Raw genomic sequence first — 20448 nt, 5'->3', positions numbered from 1 at the left:
TCTGGGCAACCCTCTTATTTTCTGAAGTCAGAAGTATTAGCTATAAGAATTACATTTGGTGTTAGTTATAGAAACTCCTCTTCAAGAAAATTGATATTGATACATCTGTTTCACAACATGATTATATTTTTTGATACACTTTGTCCCCTCTAATACTTCTCTTTCTTCAGAAATAGTGAAAGAAATCGAAATAACATTAGGATCACAAACAACCTATTGAATGTCCGATTGTAGCATTACTGATTCTTGTGTAACCATAAAACGACTTATCAGATTAAGCACTTTTGATTCTAAAACGTCATATGTTATGTACATATTAAAGAATAATTGAGAACAAGAACTGCAACTAAATTTTCATTTATAAAGTTTTTCTTGACCTTGATTACAGTTGATTGTAGCAAGGTGTTAAGCAGTTTCCTCAAAAATCCTGGGCCTGTTGACAAATTTGATACATCATGTTAAATTAATATTTCAGGTTTACATAATTAAGTCAGTCTTCCATTCAGTTCCCGACAAGTAAATTAATTATCTCTGTTCTTCACTGTATATTTCCTCTAGTTACAACCTTGTGTTCTTTATGTTCCTTACCAAATTTCCTTACGCATCTCCTTTTGTACTTAAATCACATGTCTGGCAAAGATGATGTGAAAGCTGTAGATATTCATTACAGACGGAAGAGGAATATTATTAAACATTTACCTTCAAAATAATTCATTTACAAAATATAAAATATTTTAATGAAATATTTGGATTAACAAAGTTAAATATTCAAAAGCCAGTGGCTTTCATGTTAGATTTACGATGAGATACCCAAAAAAACAGAGACTGGTACAACATTGCCGTGGGCGGAGCTTGTGTAGTACGCATTTCTGCCGCTAGGTACATATAGCGCAACTCATTGTCAGTTCAGTGCCGCCTGTGTCTACCGGTGTGCCGCTTGTTCTGTTCATATGCAGTGACTGTTTTTGCTAGAGCTGTTTTGTTCTTGCTTCTTTTTTTATGATGACAAGTTTATGTAAACAACACGCAGTTATGAAATTTTGTTCTCTACTCGGTAAAAATGCTGTTGAATCTGTTTTAATGTTGAAAACAGCTTACCAAGATGACGCTACGGGAAAAACTCAGTTTAGAAATGGCGACATGTCAATCGAATGACAAATCTCGTTCTGGGCGTCCATCAACTTCCTCAAATCGACGTAAATATTGAAAAATTTCAGAGCTTGTGCTCACAGACGTCGACAGACAATTGGTCAACTGTTAGAATTAGTGGGTTATCTTGGAGCTTGATTCAGCGAATTTCAACGGAAGCTTTTGGAATGAAAAGTTTGTTCCCCGGGTTCTGACTGACAATCAATAGGAACGTCGAGTTGAAATATTTCGTACTTCGAAACAACAGCTTGAAACTGACGCAGATTTTGTGTAAAAGGTCAGTACTGGTAATGAGTTATAGTGCTGTGGTTACGAACAAGAAACAAAGCAACAGTCAAGCGAATGGAAGCTGTCATCATCACCCCATCGAAAAAGGTCGTCACATCAATCATCAAAACGATGCTCATTTGCTTTTTTGATGCCAAGAGCGTTGTTCATTCAGAGTTTGTTCCCCCAGATCAGACTTTTTATTTTGAATTTTATAGAAGACTGCGCAGCAATGTTCGTACAAAAATATTCGATCTGTGGCAGATAGGAGACTGGTTCTTCCGCCACAACAACACACCTGCACACACAGCCACCTTGCTTAGTTTTTGGCAAAAATGAATCGTTCCGCTACCCCACGCAGCTTACTTGCCTGACCTGGCTTCGTGCGACTTTTTCTTATTTCCACTTATGAAAATGGGCATGAAAAGACACCGATTTGACGACAGTCAAGAAAAAAACGAGGGAGGAGATGTCACCCATTTCTAAACATGACTACAAAAAATGTTTCGAGTAGTGGAAGCACCGGGTGGACAAATTTATTAGTTGTAATGGAGAGTGTTTTGAAGAGGATAAGATTGTTTTGTAAACAATTTGAAAATATATAGCTTTTCAAAAATAATTCGAGTTTTTTTGGGATCAATTCCCTCCCAACCACAGAAGTTAATCAACGTCGGGTTTGGTTAGAACTTGAAAGGGCAGCTATCTGGTGAAAACCAGGTACCGTTCCTCTAGAGCATGCAAGTTGCCAAAGTGCAGTTGAAAGACTGTAGTGCAATGTAGCATTTATTGATCGAAAATCTAAAATATTACGAAAATGTATAAATTCTCTCATAGCTAATTTGGATACGACAGGAACACACGCATTTTATAGTCTCAAGAAACTTTCTTCTAGAAAATATGAATGGTCACAAAAATTACAAATTGAACTAACCGATACCAGGTCACAACAAATACTGAAAAGTCTAGTACCACACTAAAATAACTGTATTCCAGATAACATTACAAGATACATGTGCACACATGCATTCAACAACCTGTAAGTGTATAAGACATGTCTTATAGATAATGGAGTTTAAAATGAATTAAACGCCTTTCTGTTGGACAGCTTCTTAACTCCACTGATAAATATTTAAGCTTACTTTAAGTGGCCATTCAAAAATTTTCCTTCACCTGTGAGCCGCTGGTTATAAAAGATCTTAAAAAATTTGTAGCATTCATAACTATTCTTAAATACAACTAATAATATAATGATATTTCCATTAATCAAAAAATGGTTCAAATGGCTCTGAGCACTATGGGAGTTAACATCTGAGGTCATCGGTCCCCTAGAACTTAGAACTACTTAAACCTAACTAACCTAAGGACATCACACACATCCATGCCCGAGGCAGGATTCGAACCTGCGACCGTAGCGGTCGCGCGGTTCCAGACTGAAGTGCCAATAACCGCTCGGCCACAGCGGCCGGCTTTCCATAAAGCAGCCTCATCAGTTATATACAGGGTAAGTCACCTAACGTTACCGCTGGATATATTTCGTAAACCACATCAAATACTGCCGAACCGATTCCACAGACCGAACGTGAGGAGAGGGGCTAGTGTAACTGTTTAATACAAACCATACAAAAATGCACGGAAGTATGTTTTTTAACACAAACCTACGTTTTTTTAAATGGAACCCCGTTACTTTTGTTAGCACATCTAAACATATAAACAAATACGTAATCAGTGCCGATTGTTACATTGTAAAATGTTAATTACATCCGGAGATATTGTAACCTAAAGTTGACGCTTGAGTACCACTCCTCCGCTGTTCGATCGTGTGTATCGGAGAGCACTGCAACATACATCGCGTTTCTACAGAATGATCTGCCAACATTGCTCGAAAATGTCCCACTGGAAACGCGTCGACGTATGTGGTATCAGCATGATGGTGCACCTGCACATTCCGCAATTAACACTAGGCTGACCCTTGACAGGATGTTCGACGGGCGTTTCATAGGACGTGGAGGACGCATAAATTGGCCAGCCCGTTCTCCTGATCTTACACCTCTGGACTTCTTTCTGTGGGGTACGTTAAAGGAGAATGTGTACCGTGATGTGCCTACAACCCCAGAGGATATGAAACAACGTATTGTGGCAGCCTGCGGCGACATTACACCAGATGTACTGCGGCGTGTACGACATTCTTTGCGCCAGAGATTGCAATTGTGTGCAGCAAATGATGGCCACTACATTGAACATCTATTGGCCTGACATGTCGGGACACACTATATTCCATTCCGTAATTGAAAACGGAAACCACGTGTGTACGTGTACCTGACCCCTCATGGTAATGTACATGTGCGTCAGTGAACAAGACCAATAAAAAGGTGTTAGCATGTGGACGTAATGTGCTGTTCCAGTCTCTTCTGTACCTAAGGTCCATCACCGTTCCCTTTGGATCCCTACGTAATTCGGTGCTCTCCGATACACACGATCGAACAGCGGAGGAGTGGTACTCAAGCGTCAACTTTAGGTTACAATATCTCCGGATGTAATTAACATTTTACAATGCAACAAACGGCACTGATTACGTATTTGTTTGTATGTTCAGATGTGCTAACAAAAGTAACGGGGTTCCATTTAAAAAAACGTAGGTTTGTGTTAAAAAACATACTTCCGTGCATTTTTTTATGATATTTTGACTAAAGTTCAGTCTTGATCACACCATTTATGTTTTAATGATATAGGTAACCGGTTTCGGTTCTTTTTACAAAACCATCATCAGACCCATGGCTCCCTTAGGATGGTTTTGTGAAAAGAACCGAAACCGGTTACCTATATCATTAAAACATAAATGGTGTGGTCAAGACTGACCTTGTCAAAATATAATAATTAATTGATCACTGTTTTCCAAAAATGTTTACCAAAATTGTACATTTTTTATGGTTTGTATTAATCAGTTACACTAGCCCCTCTCCTCACGTTCGGTCTGTGGAATCGGTTCGTCAGTATTTGATGTGGTTTACGAAATATATCCAGCGGTAACGTCAGGGGACTCACCCTATATATGAAAACGCCAAAATATTTCATTTTTCCATGCGCAGAATTTGCGCACATCATATCCTTCTTGTGTAGATGCAGTAACACAGTCAGTAACTAGTTTAATCACTTTGATTTTATCGAAAATATTTTATATTCTTTGACTCAGTAATGCTGCCTAATCGACTGAAACGGTTGTGTTTATTGTTGTGGCCTTCAGTCCAGAGACTGGTATGACGCAGCTCTCCATGTTACTCTATCCTGTGCAAGCTTCTTCATCTCTGAGTAACTACTGCAACCTACATCCTTCTGAATCTGCGTAGTGTATTCATCTCTTGGTTTACCTCTACTATTTTTATCCTTCACGATACCGTCCAATACTAAATTGGTCATCTCTTGATGCCCCAGAACGTGTCCTACCAACCGGTCCATTCTTTTAGTCGGGTTGTGCCACAATTTCCTCTTCTCCCCAATTCTATTCAATACCTCCTCATTACTTAGGTGATCTACCCATCTAATATTCAGCATTCTTCTTTAGCACCACATTTCGAAAGCTTCTATTCTCTTCTTGTCCAAACTATTTATCGTCCACGTTTCACTTCCATACATGGCTACACTCCATACAAATACTTTCAGAAAAAGACTTCCTGGCACTTAAATCTGTACTCGATGTTAACAAATATCTCTTCTTCAGAAACGCTTTCCTTGCCATTACCGTCTATATTTTATATCCTCTCTACTTCGACCATCATCAATTATTTTGCTCCCCAAATAGCAAAACACATTTACTACTTTAAGCGTCTCATTTCCTTATCTAATTCCCTCAGCATCACCCGATTTAATTCGACTACATTCCATTATCCTCGTTTTGCTTTTGTTGATATTCATCTTACATCCTCCATTCAAGACACTGTCCATTTCGTTCAACTGCTTTCCCAGGTCCTTTGCTGTCTCTGACAGAATTATAATGTCATCGGCAAACCTCAAAGTTTTTATTTCTTCTCCATGGATTTTAATTCCTGCTCCAAATTTTTCTTTTGTTTCCTTTACTGCTTGCTCAGTACACAGATTGAATAACATCGGGTATAGGCTACACCCTTGTCTCACTCCTTTCTCAACCACTGCTTCCCTTTCATGCAACTCTACTCTTATAACTGTCGTCTGGTTTCTGTATAAATTTTAAATAGCCTTTCACTCCCTGTAATAGACCCCTGCCACCTTCAGAATTTGAATGAGAGTATTCCAGTCAACATTGTCAAAAGCTATCTCCTAGTCTACAAATGCTAGAACCATAGGTTTGCCTTTCCTTAATCTATCTTCTATGGTAAGTCGTAGGGTCAGTATTGCCTCGTGTGTTCCAACATTTCTGCGGAATCCAAAATGATCTTCCCCGACTTCGGCTTGTACCTGTTTATCCATTCGTTTGTAAAGAATTCGTGTTAGTATTTTGCAGCCATGACTTATTAAACTGATAGTTCAGTAATTTTCACATCTGTCAACACCTGCTTTCTTTGGGATTGGAATTATTTTATTCTTCTTGAAGTCTGAGGGTATTTCACCTGTCTCATATATCTTGCTCACCAGATGGTAGAGTTTTGTCATGGCTGGCTCTCCCAAGGATATCAGTAGCTCTAATGGAATGTTGTCTATTTCCAGGGCATTTTTTCGACTTAGGTCTTTCAGTGCTCTGTCAAATTCTTCACGCTGTATCATATCTTCCATTTCATCTCCATCTACGACCTCTTCCATTTCTATAATATTGCCCTCAAGAACATTGCCCTTGTATAGACCCTCTATATACTCCTTCCACCTTTCTGCTTTCCCATATTTGCTTAGGACTGGTTTTCCATCTGAGCTCTTGATATTCTAACAATTGGTTCTCTTTTCTCCAAAAGAATCTTTAATTTTCCTATAGGCAGTATCTGTCTAACCCCTAGTGATATGCGCCTCTACATCCTTACATTTGTGCTCTAGCCATCCTAGCTTGGCCATTTCGCACTTCATGTCAGTCTCATTTTTGAGACGTTTATATTCCTTTTCGCCTGCTTCATTTACTGCATTTGTATATTTTCTCCTTTCATCTATTAAATTCAATATCTCTTATGTTACCCAAGGATTTCTACTAGCCCTCGTGTTTTTACCTACTTGATCCTCTGGGCCTTCACTATTTCGTCTCTCAAACCTACCCATTCTTCTTCTACTGTATTTCTTTCTTCTGTATTTGTCAATTGTTCCCTAATACTCTCTCTGAAACTCTCTACATTCTCTGGTTCTTTCAGTCTATCCAAGTCCCATCTCTTTAAATTCTACCTTTTTGCAGTTTCTTCAGTTTTAATCTACAGTTCATAACCAATAAATTGTGGTCGGACTCCACATCTGCCCCTGGAAATGTCTTACAATTCAAAACCTGATTCCTAAACCCATGTCTTACCATCACACAATATACCTGAAGTCTTCCAGTGTTCCAGATCTCTTCCATGTACACAACTTTCTTTCATGATTTTTGAACCAAGTGTTAGCTATGATTAAGTTATGCTCTGTGCAAAATTCTACCAAGAGGCTTCCTCTTTCATTCCTTACTCCCAGTCCATATTCACCTATTACTTTTCCTTCTCTTCCTTTCCCTACTATCTAATTCCAGTCACCCATGACTATTAAATTTTCTGTTTCTTGAAATATGTGAATAATTTCTTTAATCACATCATACATTTCTTCAATATCTCCATCATCTCCGGAGCTAGTTGGCATATGAACTTGTACTACTGTGGTAGGCGAGCGCTTCATGTCTTATCTTGGCTGCAATAATGCGTTCACTATGCTATTCGTAGTAGCTTACCCGAGCCCCTATTTTTTTATTCATTATTAAACCTACTCCATCATTAACCCCATTTGATTTTGTATTTATAACCCTGTATTCACCTGACCAAAAGTCTTGTTTCTCCTGCCACCGAACTTCACTAATTCCCACTATATCTAACTTTAACCTATGCATTTCCCTTTTTAAATTTTCTAACCTACCTGCCCGATTAAGGGATCTGACATTCCACAGTCCGATCCGTAGAATTCCAGTTTTCTTTCTCCTGATAACGACGTCCTCTGGAGTAGTCCCCGCCCGGAGATCTGAATGGGGGACTATTTTACCTCCGGAATATTTTACCCAAGAGGACGCCATCGTTATTTAACCATACAGTAAAGCTGCATGCCCTCGGGAAAAATTACGGCTGTAGTTTCCCCTTGCTTTCAGCCGTTCGCAGGACCAATGCAGCAAGGCCGTTTTGGTTAATGTTACATGGCCAGATCAGTCAACCATCCATACTGTTGCCCCTGAAACTGCTGAAAAGGCTGCTGCCCTTCTTCAGGAACCACACGTTTGTCCGGCCTCTCAACTGATACCCCTCCGTTGTGGTTGTACCTACGGTACGACTATCTATATTGCTGAGGCACGCAAGCCTCCCCACCAACGGCAAGGTCTATGATTCATGGGAAGGGGAGGGGGGGGGGTCTGAAACAGTATACAATGCTAGTGCAAGCACGAGTGTTTCGGAGCCCACTGTTCACAGGCCATTGTTGAACGCGTAGGTCTACATCACAGGACCCCTACGTGTGCCTGTGTTGACCCAACGATATCGTCAGTTACGACTGCAGTACACACAGCATCAGGTAGTTTTCATCGTGGATCGATAGTAACGTGTCGGCCGTCGAATGAATCGCGTTTGTTGTTACAACAGGTCGGTGGCTGTGTCCTTACATACGAATGGTTGCTTGAAACGTGCACTGGTCCACAGATGCAGGCCGGTGACAGCTGAATTTTGCTATGGGGAACATTGTTGGGACCTATGGTAGTATTCGAAGACACCATGACAGAAGTGAACTACGTGAATCTTATTGCGGATCACCTCCATCCCTTCATGATTGAAGTCTTCTCTTATGGCGATGACTTCTTCCATCAGGATAACTGTTTGTGTTGCAAGGCCATAATCGTGCTGCAGTTGCTTGAGGAGCATGACAGGGAACTCACATTGATGTCTTAGCCAGTAAATGCCTCTGATCTGTACCCACTGGAACACACTTTGGACGCCAGCTGATGACCACAAACCACAATCCTGTAATTTTCAGGAATTTAGTGGCCTGTGATTAGACGCCTGGTGCCATATAATTCTGGAAACCTATCAAGGACTTTTACAATCCATGCTAAGCAGAATCGCTGTTATACTGTGTTTGAAAAGTGGACCAACACGCTGTTGAGCAGGTGGTCATAATGATTTGGCTCATCGGTATATATCGTAATGTTAAGTAATTTCAAGTGCGTTAAAGCTGTAATTAACCTGAAGGTTCGTTTCAACATCACAGTGCTTTATTTGACATGGCCATCTTAGAGGTTGTATTTTCTTACCTTAGGTGAATATGGAATATGGGGGTAAGGAATGAAAGAGGAAGCCTCTTGGTAGAATTTTGCACAGAGCATAACTTAATCATAGCTAACACTTGGTTTAAGAATCATGAAAGAAGGTTGTATACATGGAAGAAGCCTGGAGACACTGGAAGGTGTGAGATAGATTATATAATGGTAAGACAGAGATTTAGGAACCAGGTTGTAAATTGTAAGACATTTCCAGGGGCAGATGTGGAGTCTGACCACAATCTATTGATTGTGAACTGTAGATTAAAACTGAAGAAACTGCAAAAAGGTGGGAATTTAAGGAGATGGGATCTGGATAAATTGAAAGAACCTGAGGTTGTAGAGAGTTTCAGGGAGAGCGTTAGGAAACGATGGACAAGAATGGGGCAAAGAAATACAGTAGAAGAAGAATGGGTAGTTTTGAGAGCAGAAATAGTGAAAGCAGCAGAGGATCAAGTAGGTAAAAAGACGAGGGCTAGTAGAAATCCTTGGGTAACAGAAGAAATACTGAATTTAATTGATGAAAGGAAACAATACAAAAATGCAGTAAATGAAGCAGGCAAAAAGGAATACACACGTCTCAAAAATAAGATCGACACGAAGTGCAAAATGTCTAAGCAGGGATGGCTAGAGGAAAAATGTAACGATGTAGAGGCTTATCTCACTAGGGGTAAGATAGATACTGCCTACAGGAAAATTAAAGAGACGTTTGGAGAAAAGAGAGCCACTTGTATGAATATCAAGAGCTCAGGTGGAAACCCAGTTCTAAGCAAAGAAGGGAAAGCATAAAGGTGGAAGGAGTATATAGAGGGTCCATACAAGGGCAGTGTACTTGAGGACAATATTATGGAAATGGAAGAGGATGTAGATGAAGATGAAATGGGAGATACGATACTGCGTGAAGAGTTTGACAGAGCACTGAAAGACCTGAGTCGAAACAAGGCCTCCGGAGTAGACAACATTCCATTACAGCTACTGACGGCCTTGGGAGAGCCAGTCCTGACAAAGCTCTACCATCTGGTGAGCAAGATGTACGAGACAGGCGAAATACCCTCAGACTTCAAGAAGAATATACTAATTCCAATCCCAAAGAAAGCAGATGTCGACAGGTGTGAAAATTACCGAACTATCAGTTTAATAAGTCACAGCTGCAAAATACTAGCACGAATTCTTTACAGACGAATGGAAAAACTGGTAGAAGCCGACCTCGGAGAAGATCATTTTGGATTCCGTAGAAATGTTGGAACACGTGAGGCAATACTGACCCTACGACTTATCTTAGAAGAAAGATTAAGGAAAGGCAAACCTACGTTTCTAGCATTTGTAGACTTAGAGAAAACTTTTGACAATGTTGACTGGAATACTCTCTGTCAAATTCTGACGTTGCTGGGGTCAAATACAGGGAGCGAAAGGCTATTTACAATGTGTACAGTAACCAGATGGTAGTTACAAGAGTCGAGGGGCATGAAAAGGAAGCAGTGGTTGGGAAGGGAGTGAGACAGGGTTGTAGCCTATCCCCGATGTTATTCAATCTGTATATTGAGCAAGCAGTAAAGGAAACAAAAGAAAAATTCGGAGTAGGCATTAAAATCCATGGACAAGAAATAAAAACTTTGAGGTTCGCCGATGACATTGTAATTCTGTCAGAGACAGCAAAGGACTTGGAAGAGCAGTTGAACGGAATGGACAGTGTCTTGAAAGGAGGATATAAGACGAACATCAACAAAAGCAAAACGAGGATAGGGTACTGGAATGTAGCCAAATTAAACCGGGTGATGCTGAGGGAATTAGATTAGGAAATGAGACACTTAAAGTACCTAGAAGTGACGAAGTAGATGTGACGAAGAATATCAAAGAGACTGATTACAAGTGGAAGCTTGTGTGTTGTGTAAAATGTCTTTGACGCTAGAGTCGTCTTTGACTGTAGTCAGTCGGCAGTGAACTCTTGGTGTGTGTTGACGGTGGAACAATGTGCAGGTCGCCGTCATAATAATTTGCTAGCGAACAGGAAAAATGAATTATGTTACTACTTTTTTTATATAAACTTTAAGAAAAAACCACATTCGAAGAAATGGTATTTGAAGCACCAAAAATGAGGCAAACGCGTTGAACCAGGTCATTTCTTCAGCCGACGAAACTGCATTGTGGAATCGTACTTCCACTAGACGACTGAAGCCACGACAACTATCGTCTTGTAAACATTTCACGGAAAAGGTACTGTCACGAAATATGCTAAATACAGTATATAAAAATGGTGAGCATATTTCAACTGGGGTTTTGCTATTTGGAGAGTTTTGCTATTTGGAGAGCAAAATAACTGATGATGGACGAAGTAGAGAGGATATAAAATGTAGACTGGCAATGGCAAGGAAAGCGTTTCTGAAAAAGATAAATTTGTTAACATCTAGTATAGATTTAAGTGTCAGGAAATTGTTTCTGAAAGTATTTGTATGGAGTGTAGCCATGTATGGAAGTGAAACATGGACGATAAATAGTTTAGACAAGAAGAGAACTTTCGAAATGTGGTGCTACAGAAGAATGCTGAAGATTAGATGGGTAGATCACATAACTAACGAGGAGGTACTGAATAGAATTGGGGAGAAGAGAAATTTGTTTCACAACTTGACTAGTTGAAGGGATCGCTTGGTAAGACATGTTCTGAGGCACCAAGGGATCACCAATTTAGTATCGGAGGGCAGCGTGGAGGGTAAAAACCGTAGAGGGAGACCAAGAGATGAATACACTAAACAGATTCAGAAGAATGTAGGTTGCAGTAGGTACTGGGAGATGAAGAAGCTTGCACAGTGTAGAGTAGCATGGAGAGCTGCATCAAACCAGTCACTGGACTGAATCCCACAACAACAACAACGCTGACAGTTGAACCATCTCTCCCAGACAATTAAAAGGGGACATACAATTTAACATGGACCTCGAACCACGACGCAACTAGGGATTTTTTACTTTAACAAACACTGATAGAGATGAAAGAAGTGATGAGTGACGGATAAAAAATCTGACTATAATCCCACACCTTCAGATCCATGTTATCTTTACAGTGGGTATCACAGCTAGAAATCCATAGTCTGGTACTTCACAGCTGTCCCACAGGAAAATACTCATTTCATTTGTTGCACTTGAAATTAATATATGTCCTTGGACTAATTTTCATATCCCAGAGAGACCTTCCCATGGAATCCATGAAATACGACTAATGCAAAGTAATGCAACATAGTAAAATTAGTGGGAAATTAGCACTCATTTCATACTTTTTGAGACATTATAGCTGGTAACTCAGGCCTAAGCTGCTGTCCCAGTGTTCTACAAAACTTCTACTTCTACATCTGCACTATGTAAAACTTTCTAGATGCTGACTTAATACTGGAACTTGAAACTTTGTAACAAGGCGTTCCCCAGATAGTTGGCGTCTCTCGTCAGGCATGTGCCAGTTTATGTTTTGCAAAACATCCACGACGTTCTCCTGAGGCAGAGAAACCTGCGACTATTCGAGCTGTCCCTTCTTTGTACACGTTACATTTCCCATTTGTCTGGTATGAGTGCCACAGACTTGAGCAATACTCAAGAACAGATCACACAGGTGTTTTGTAACTTCAGAGCAATGGTTTTTGTAATCAGTATATTTTCCCTATTATTTTTAATGGTTGGAATTAGAGCTCTGCTAGTGAATGAGTATCTGTTTCAAGTAACAAAAGGTTTTTGTTTCAGAATAAATATGCTGTGGCTGTAGGGGCGACGATGGTGGCTGGATATGTCGGTTACATGGCGTACATGCAAACAACGACTGATATCCCAGCCATAAAATCTGACCAAGCCAGAAGTCTTCAGAGGAAATGAAAAAGTCATGCAGCACTCAGACATCTTGTTGTTTGGAAACAGAGTTTAAAAAGGTATACTGGTATCAAAGGAACATGTGTGGAATAGTATCTGTGTGCCTAATAAGAGACCTAGAAAATATCTACCGAATCTTCTGTAGTTAAGGAAACTTGTTTAATCTGTAAACAGCCAATATTCCTACCGTCAATAAATAGCACATAACACCGTTCACTTGTTTTTGTCAATCTACATTTGTTTTTTTTGTCTTGTTATATCACAACGTGAACTGTTTTTTTTTTTAATATTAAGCTTTCCCGGCGTATCGACTATTCGTACTGTTCTTTGGTAAGCAAGATACACTGCCGAAATATCGCGTTACAAAGACGACTGCACCTGGCTGGACACGTGAGTACAGCACATATATACTATTTTTAATATTTTCTAATTATGCAGGTGTAAATGTTAACTACACCGCAAACTATATTTTCAAGAAGTCTGACTGAGTGTTCTAATATGACGGTACAGGATGCGGCAGTGTTCATAGCGTAATTTGACTTGCGTAGTACAATGACGTACTGCAGGAATGCGCGCCAGCTTGTACCGCATTCGTGTATTAATGAGCTGCCATTTCGAGTGTGACAGCAATATAGAGTGGTGGAGTGCACAGCATCGCGCCTTTGCTGTTGAAAGTTATTTCAAGGATAACGACTCTGTTATTGCTACCCAGCATCTATTTCGGCAACATTTCAATTTGGGACGTCATGGGAAAGTTCCAGATGGACGGACCATTGTGAGGTGGGTACGTGCATTTCGAACAACAGGTTCTGTTTGCAATAGTAAACCGGAAAGAAGTGAAAGGACTGTGCGGATACCGGAAGTCGTGGAAAATGTTCGTGCTGCACTATTGCGTAGCCCAAAAAGATCTGCTCGTCGTCATGCGCAAACTGTGCGTATGTCCGATCGCTCATTCAGGAGAATATTGCACGAAGATCTACATTTTCACCCATATAAGCTGCAGATTGTTCAGAAAATTAGGCTTCGCGATTGGGTTTCACGCGAAACATTCTGCTTAACCATGCGTGATCTCCTTCGCCAAAATCCACAAATGTTGCACAACATCCTGATGTCAAAAGGTTCAAATGGCTCTGAGCACTATGGGACTTAACATCTATGGTCATCAGTCCCCTAGAACTTAGAACTACTTAAACCTAACTAACCTAAGGACAGCACACAACACCCAGCCATCACGAGGCAGAAAAAATTCCTGACCCGCCGGGAATCGAACCCGGGAACCCGGGCGTGGGAAGCGAGAACGCTACCGCACGACCACGAGATGCGGGCAATCATCCTGATGTCAGATGAAGCTATTTCGAGTTACGTGAACATGCAATATTGGAGTGATGTAAACCCGCATGACCTATACGTCAAGCCCTTGCACAGTTCTCGTGTCACAATTTGGTGTGGAGTTGCTCCCTTTGGGATTATTGGCCCTTACTTCTTTGAGGATGACAGCGGTGTGGCTGTAACTGTCACCAGCGAACACTACCTAAAGATGCTGTAAGACTTCGTTCTTCCCCAATTAGGTATGGTCGATGTGGATGTGGAACAATTATGCTTTCAACAAGACGGAGCGACCTTGCATAGAGCCAGAATTTGCATGGATTTCTTGCGACAGACATGTCCCGGTAGAGTAATTTCCCGTTTTGGTGACATTTTCTGGCCGCCTCGCTCACCTTACCTTTCATGTGCAGACTTTTACCTTTGGAGCTACATGAAGTGTTCAGAACACGTTGTGTCACCATTCCTGAGTTGAAGGATCGCATCTGAACTGTCGTCGGCAATGTCCCAGGAAATACGTTACGCCGAGTTATGGAAAGCTTCCAACGCATCCTAGATGAATGTGTTGTGCAGAGGGGGCATCACTTGCCGGAGTCATATTCAAAAAGTAATCCACGCAATGGAAATGAATTACACATAAGTAAATAGCATACCTTTAACTATTAATTGACATAAGAGGTAATAAATAAATTACAGTTACTGCCTGATTGTGTGTTTTTAATATCCTACTATGAACGCTGCCACACCGTGCATAATGCGACAATTTTGAAGTGACACGATGCTATTGATATGGTCCTTTGAACATTGACAAAGGGCTTGTAATCATGAATGATCTAAAACTAACAGAAAAAGACACAGACGCTCTTCGATATGGCATATCGAAAGCAGCCTCACAAGACATTTACTCCTTTGTGGAATGTGAAGTTTGTTGTCAACAAGCACTCTGTTCGGAAACAACAGTGACAATCAAAATTATAATAGTAGGGAAAGAAACGACTTAACTCTATCCAAGAATGGAGGTACTGAGCCTCAAAAGCCTTTGGTAACTTGCGCATTAGTGTGAAGAATCTAATAGAAAATAAAATTAATTTCCAATTTAAACTGAAATCGTATGTACATGTCAGTCCCTACGCCATATAAGAATTAATGTAAATATAACATTATAACGTATTTTATGTGGGCAAGAGAGATAGGGAGAGAGAGGGAGAGGGAGAGAGAGAGAGAGAGAGAGAGAGAGAGAGAGAGATGGCCCATGTACTTAATAGCAATCACCATATGAACAAAAAAAATTGAACAGGTAGCTTAAGATTTATGTAAACGACAATAATGTCATTGGTAAACATGTAATACTTTGGTTGATAAAGTGACCGGATGTGACTCACATTCAAAGAAATACTGTCGACAGCAATTGAGAGTTTTATACCAAGTAAATTAATAAGAAGCGGCACTTGTAAGGTAGCCCTTATTTGCAGATAAGAGCGCATTTTGCTTTATTTCCAGTTTTGCTATTTCACATACGTGAAGTGGATGTATCAGTGCTGCAGCACGTACGGAGTAAGGAAGGAGTGAGCGGTAGGTTGCCAAATAGTTCACAGAGGCGGTTGGCTATTTGGCACTCTCAGAGTCAGTGGGACGAGGTGCCGACGCAGAAATCGCTCGTGACGTCAGCAAAGAGATTTTAGGGAAAGTACGTTTATTCTGGCGCGAATCAAGTAATTGTTATTAATAAATATTTGCTAACGTAAGTTGCCTTTCTACTCGGACATTAAGGAGGAGACTACAGCTCATACTTACTATCTTTCAGTAATTTTACAATGCGAGGAAACGTTGATATTAATAAATAAATGAATAACTTTGGCACAACCGAAGATGTACGATCTTATACGAACCATACCGATTGTACGCTCAAGTTACAGACTGCGGGCCACAACCGGCAGTCGTCAATAGGATGCCTTTCGATCTAGTCATACGGTAGACCGAGCTCTCGTCCTGTTGATAGTTAGCTTATAATCAGTGTGAACAAGTTCATTTTATGGTGTTTCTTAAATAAACGCACCTTAATACCATCCTATGTTAAAATTAATTGCACAAAAAAGTTCTTCCCGCTTCATTAAGTAAAACACATACAGTACTACTGCACGTTTAGAATCGGACGGCGCTGCTACGGTTCTACAAGGAGACATAAAAACTACGAGAGCATTTCCACATTTAAGGTAGGAAGAAATCATACATGGCGGATCGCTAAGTCAGTTCAAAGACGGACTGGATTAATTATTGCAAAACTAAGGTGGGAAAGTGTGGCCATTTGTACTGCACGCCTCTTATACCACCATCTACGGACACGCCGGCTAAACTGAGACGTTTCTGGAGGTTTAGTGCGAGTGGGGGGTTCTTGCATACTGACCCACCCGTGGTACAAAATGTGGGTAACAATACTGTCGTGGAAGAAACAAAAAAGTGCGTGCCAAATTTAAAAGAACGCAAAATCTCCAATATAGGCAATCTTTACTGAAACTCAAAACTTAGCGCTGACTTCAATGTGAGATACAAGGTTTTTGACACCGTTCCTCATAAGCAACTTCTAGTCAAATTGCATGCCTGTGGAGTATCGTCTTGGTTGTGCGACTGAATTCGCAATTTCGTGTCAGATAGATCATAGTTCGTAGTGTTGTTGTTGTTGTTGTCGTGGTCTTCAGTCCTGAGACTGGCTTGATGCAGCTCTCCATGCTACTCTATCCTGTGCAAGCTTCTTCATCTCCCAGTACCTAATGCAGCCTACATCCTTCTGAATCTGCTTAGTGTATTCATCTCTTGGCCTTCCTCTACGATTTTTACCCTCCACGCTGCCCTCCAATACTAAATTGGTAATCCCTCGATGTCTCAGAACATGTCCTACCAACCGATCCCTTCTTCTAGTCAAGTTGTGCCACAAGCTTCTCTTCTCCCCAATTCTATTCAATACCTCCTCATTAGTTATGTGATCTACCCACCTAATCTTCAGCATTCTTCTGTAGCACCACATTTCGAAAGCTTCTATTCTCTTCTTGTCTAAACTATTTATCGTCCACGTTTCACCTCCATACATGGCTACACTCCGTACAAATACTTTCAGAAACTACTTCCTGACATTTAAATCAATACTCGATGTTAACAAATTTTTCTTCTTCAGAAACGCTTTTCTTGGCATTGCCAGTCTACATTTTATATCCTCTGTACTTCGACTATCATCAGTTATTTTGCTCCCCAAATAGCAAAACTCCTTTACTACTTTAAGTGTCTCATTTCTTAATCCAATTCCCTCAGCATGACCAGACTAAATTCGACTACATTCCATTATCCTCGTTTTGCTTTTGTTGATGTTCATCTTATAGCCTCCTTTCAAGACACTGTCCATTCCGTTCAACTGCTCTTCCAAGTCCTTTGCTGTCTCTGACAGAATTACAATGTCATCGGCGAACCTCGAAGTTTTTATTTCTTCTCCGTGGATGTTAATACCTACTCCGAACTTTTCTTTTGTTTCCTTTACTGCTTGCTCAATATACAGATTGAATAACGTCGGGGATAGGCTACAACCCTGTCTCACTCCCTTCCCAACCATTGCTTCCCTTGCATACCCCTCGACTCTTATAACTGCCATCTGCTTTCTGTACAAATTGTAAATCGCCTTTTGCTCCCCGTGTTTTACCCCTGCCACCTTCAAAATTTGAAAGAGAGTATTCCAGTCAACATTGTCAAAAGCTTTCTCTAAGTCTACAAATGCTAGAAACGTAGGTTTGCCTTTCCTTAATCTTTCTTCTAAGATAAGTCGTAAGGTCAGTATTGCCTCACGTGTTCCAACATTTCTACGGAATCCAAACTGATCTTCCCCGAGGTCGGCTTCTATCAGTTTTTCCATTCGTCTGTAAAGAATTCGCGTTAGTATTTTGCAGCTGTGACTTATTAAACTGATAGTTCGGTAATTTTCACATCTGTCAACACCTGCTTTCTTTGGGATTGGAATTATTATATTCTTCTTGAAGTCTGAGGGTATTTCGCCTGTCTCATATATCTTGCTCACCAGATCGTAGAGTTTTGTCAGGACTGGCTCTCCCAAGGCTGTCAGTAGTTCTAATAGAATGTTGTCTACTCCGGAGGCCTTGTTTCGACTTAGATCTTTCAGTTCGTAGTAGCTGGCGGAAAGTCATAGAGTAAACAGAAGTAATATTTGGCGTTCCCCAAGGAAGTATTACAGGCTGTCTGCTGCTCCTCGTCTGCATAAAAGATCTGTGTGACAATATGAGAAGCCGTCTTAAATTGTTTCCAAATGATGATGTCATTTGCCGTCTCTTGACGACATCAGATGCTCAAAACCAATTGCAAAATGATTTAGACAAGAGATGGGTACGGCGCGAAAAGTGGCGATTGGATCTAAATAATGAAAATCCACATGAATACTAAAAGGCATCCGCTAAATTTCGGTTACGCGATAATTCACACAAAGCTGAAGGCTGCAATTTCATCTAATTATTTAGGAATTACAATTACGTATAGCTTAAATTGGAACGATCACGTAGATAATGTTGTGGGGAAAGTAAGCAATAGGCTGCGATTTATTGGCAGAACACTTAGGAAACGTAATAGGTGTACTAGAGAGACTGCCTACACCACGTTTGTCCGTCCTCCTCTGGAGCACTGCTATGCAATGTGGGACCCGCATCAGATGGAACTGACGAAGGGCATCGATAAAGTACAAAGAAGAGCAGCTCGTTTTGTATTATCGTGAAATAGGGGAGGGAGTGGCTTGGATATGATACGCGAATTGTGGTGGCATTCATTAAAACACAGGCGTTTTTCGTTGCAGAAGGACCTTCTCATGAAACGTCTATCACCAACTTCCTCCTTCGAATCGAAAATAATCTGCTGGCTCCCACCTACATAGCGAGAAATGATCGTCATGATAAAATAAGAGAAACCAGAACTCGCATAGAAAGATTTAAGTGCCCGTTTTCTCGCGCGCTATTAGAGTGGAATAGTAGAGAAATAGCTTGAAGATGGATCGATGAACCCTTTGCCAGGCACTAAATGTTTTTTTTTTTCCTTTATTGTAATGGTAGCGGCTTACAGAAGCCGCTCTTCAGCCTATAGAATAACAGAAATCGTACAGGAAGATATGAAAACAGATAGACAAGAATGTTAAAAACAGTAGGTATACATAATAATGTGATGGAGGCGTTCGGTGGACCGCACATGACACAAGCAAAGTCGACAGAGCACACAAACGAAGGCAGTCAGTTGTCCACCGAACGAAGGAGCACACTGAAGAGAACAATGACGCACACTAACGATGAACAACACTGTTGCACAAAACACTGGCGATGATCTTCGTCGTTGAGAACACTGAACACAAGGGGAGGGGGACTGCCACTTGGTGGGAGGGGACAGGCAGGGGGGAAGGAGGGGGAAGAAGCCAATGGGAGAAAGAGAGAGTGAGGGGAGGCGAGAGGGTAGGGTTTGGTGTGGAAGCCCAGGGAGGGAGGAGGAGGAGGAGGAGGGAGTGGGAACCTGGGAGAGAGGAGGGGCAGGGAGAAAGGAAGGCGGGGAAGGAGAGAGAGAGAGCCAAGGAGGAGAAGGGGGAAGGAAGAGAAGGGGAGGACTAGATCTGATAGAAGGAGCATATGGAGGGAACGAGGACATCATCAGGAAGAGGGAGTTGGTGGAAGCCACCTTGGGCAAGGATGTGAAGCCTGTGAAGATGGAGAGCAGGTGGGACGCAAGAGTGCAGGCGCGGGAGTGGGTTGGGGTGGGAGAGACAAGCGGGTCGGGAGGATCAAGCTTGCAGGAGGTGTAAAGGATCCGTATCCCTTCGAGGAAAAGGAGGAGGTGTGGGAAAGGAATCAAGTCACAAAGCATCCGCGTGGGGGATGGGAGACAGATGCGATAGGCGAGGCGGAGCACATGGTGTTCAAGGATTTGAAGGAACTTATAGTAGGTAGGAGGTGTGGATATCCAGGCGGGGTGGGCATAACAAAAGATGGGGTTGATAAGGGACTTGTAAGTGTGGAGAACAGTGGTGGGGTCCAAACCCCTCATTCGGCTGGAGAGGAGTTTGAGGAGTCGGAGATGGGTTTGTGCCTTGGCTGGGACTGTCCAGAGATAGGGGGTTCAGGAACAGGCACTAAACTGCGAATTGCAGAGTAGTCATGTAGATGTACACATACGAGTATTACCAGGGTCATATTTAGGCACACTCAACTTAGCATGTGTGGCAAACATTCTGCTGAGCTGTGATCGAAGGCTCTCATTTACAGTAGTCTGGGTAGAAAACGTGCAGGTGTGAACGCACCAAATTCAGAGACCAATAGCAAATATTTCCTGCCTGGTAATGAGAGAGACAGCAACATCACCTATCGGACAACGAAACAACAGCTTTGGTGCAAGCACAAAGGCTGTCAGGTATACTTTGC

The 20448-nt window shown here is 41.3% G+C and overlaps 1 long non-coding RNA gene across 1 annotated transcript in view; it reads left to right on the top strand.

The window, feature by feature from the left end:
* LOC126175137 (uncharacterized) overlaps positions 1–12886 on the top strand; it is a 112296-nt gene extending 99410 nt beyond the window's left edge. Inside the window, exon 3 of the long non-coding RNA XR_007535528.1 lies at positions 12560–12886. This is a non-coding gene — a long non-coding RNA (uncharacterized LOC126175137). The remainder of the gene's footprint in view (positions 1–12559) is intronic.
* Positions 12887–20448: the final 7562 nt, after the last annotated feature.

The sequence above is a fragment of the Schistocerca cancellata genome, chromosome 3, assembly GCF_023864275.1.
Source record: "Schistocerca cancellata isolate TAMUIC-IGC-003103 chromosome 3, iqSchCanc2.1, whole genome shotgun sequence".
Lineage (NCBI taxonomy): Eukaryota > Metazoa > Arthropoda > Insecta > Orthoptera > Acrididae > Schistocerca > Schistocerca cancellata.
The sequence above is the reverse complement of the archived record's forward strand: the minus strand, read 5'-3'. Positions and strand labels throughout refer to the sequence as shown.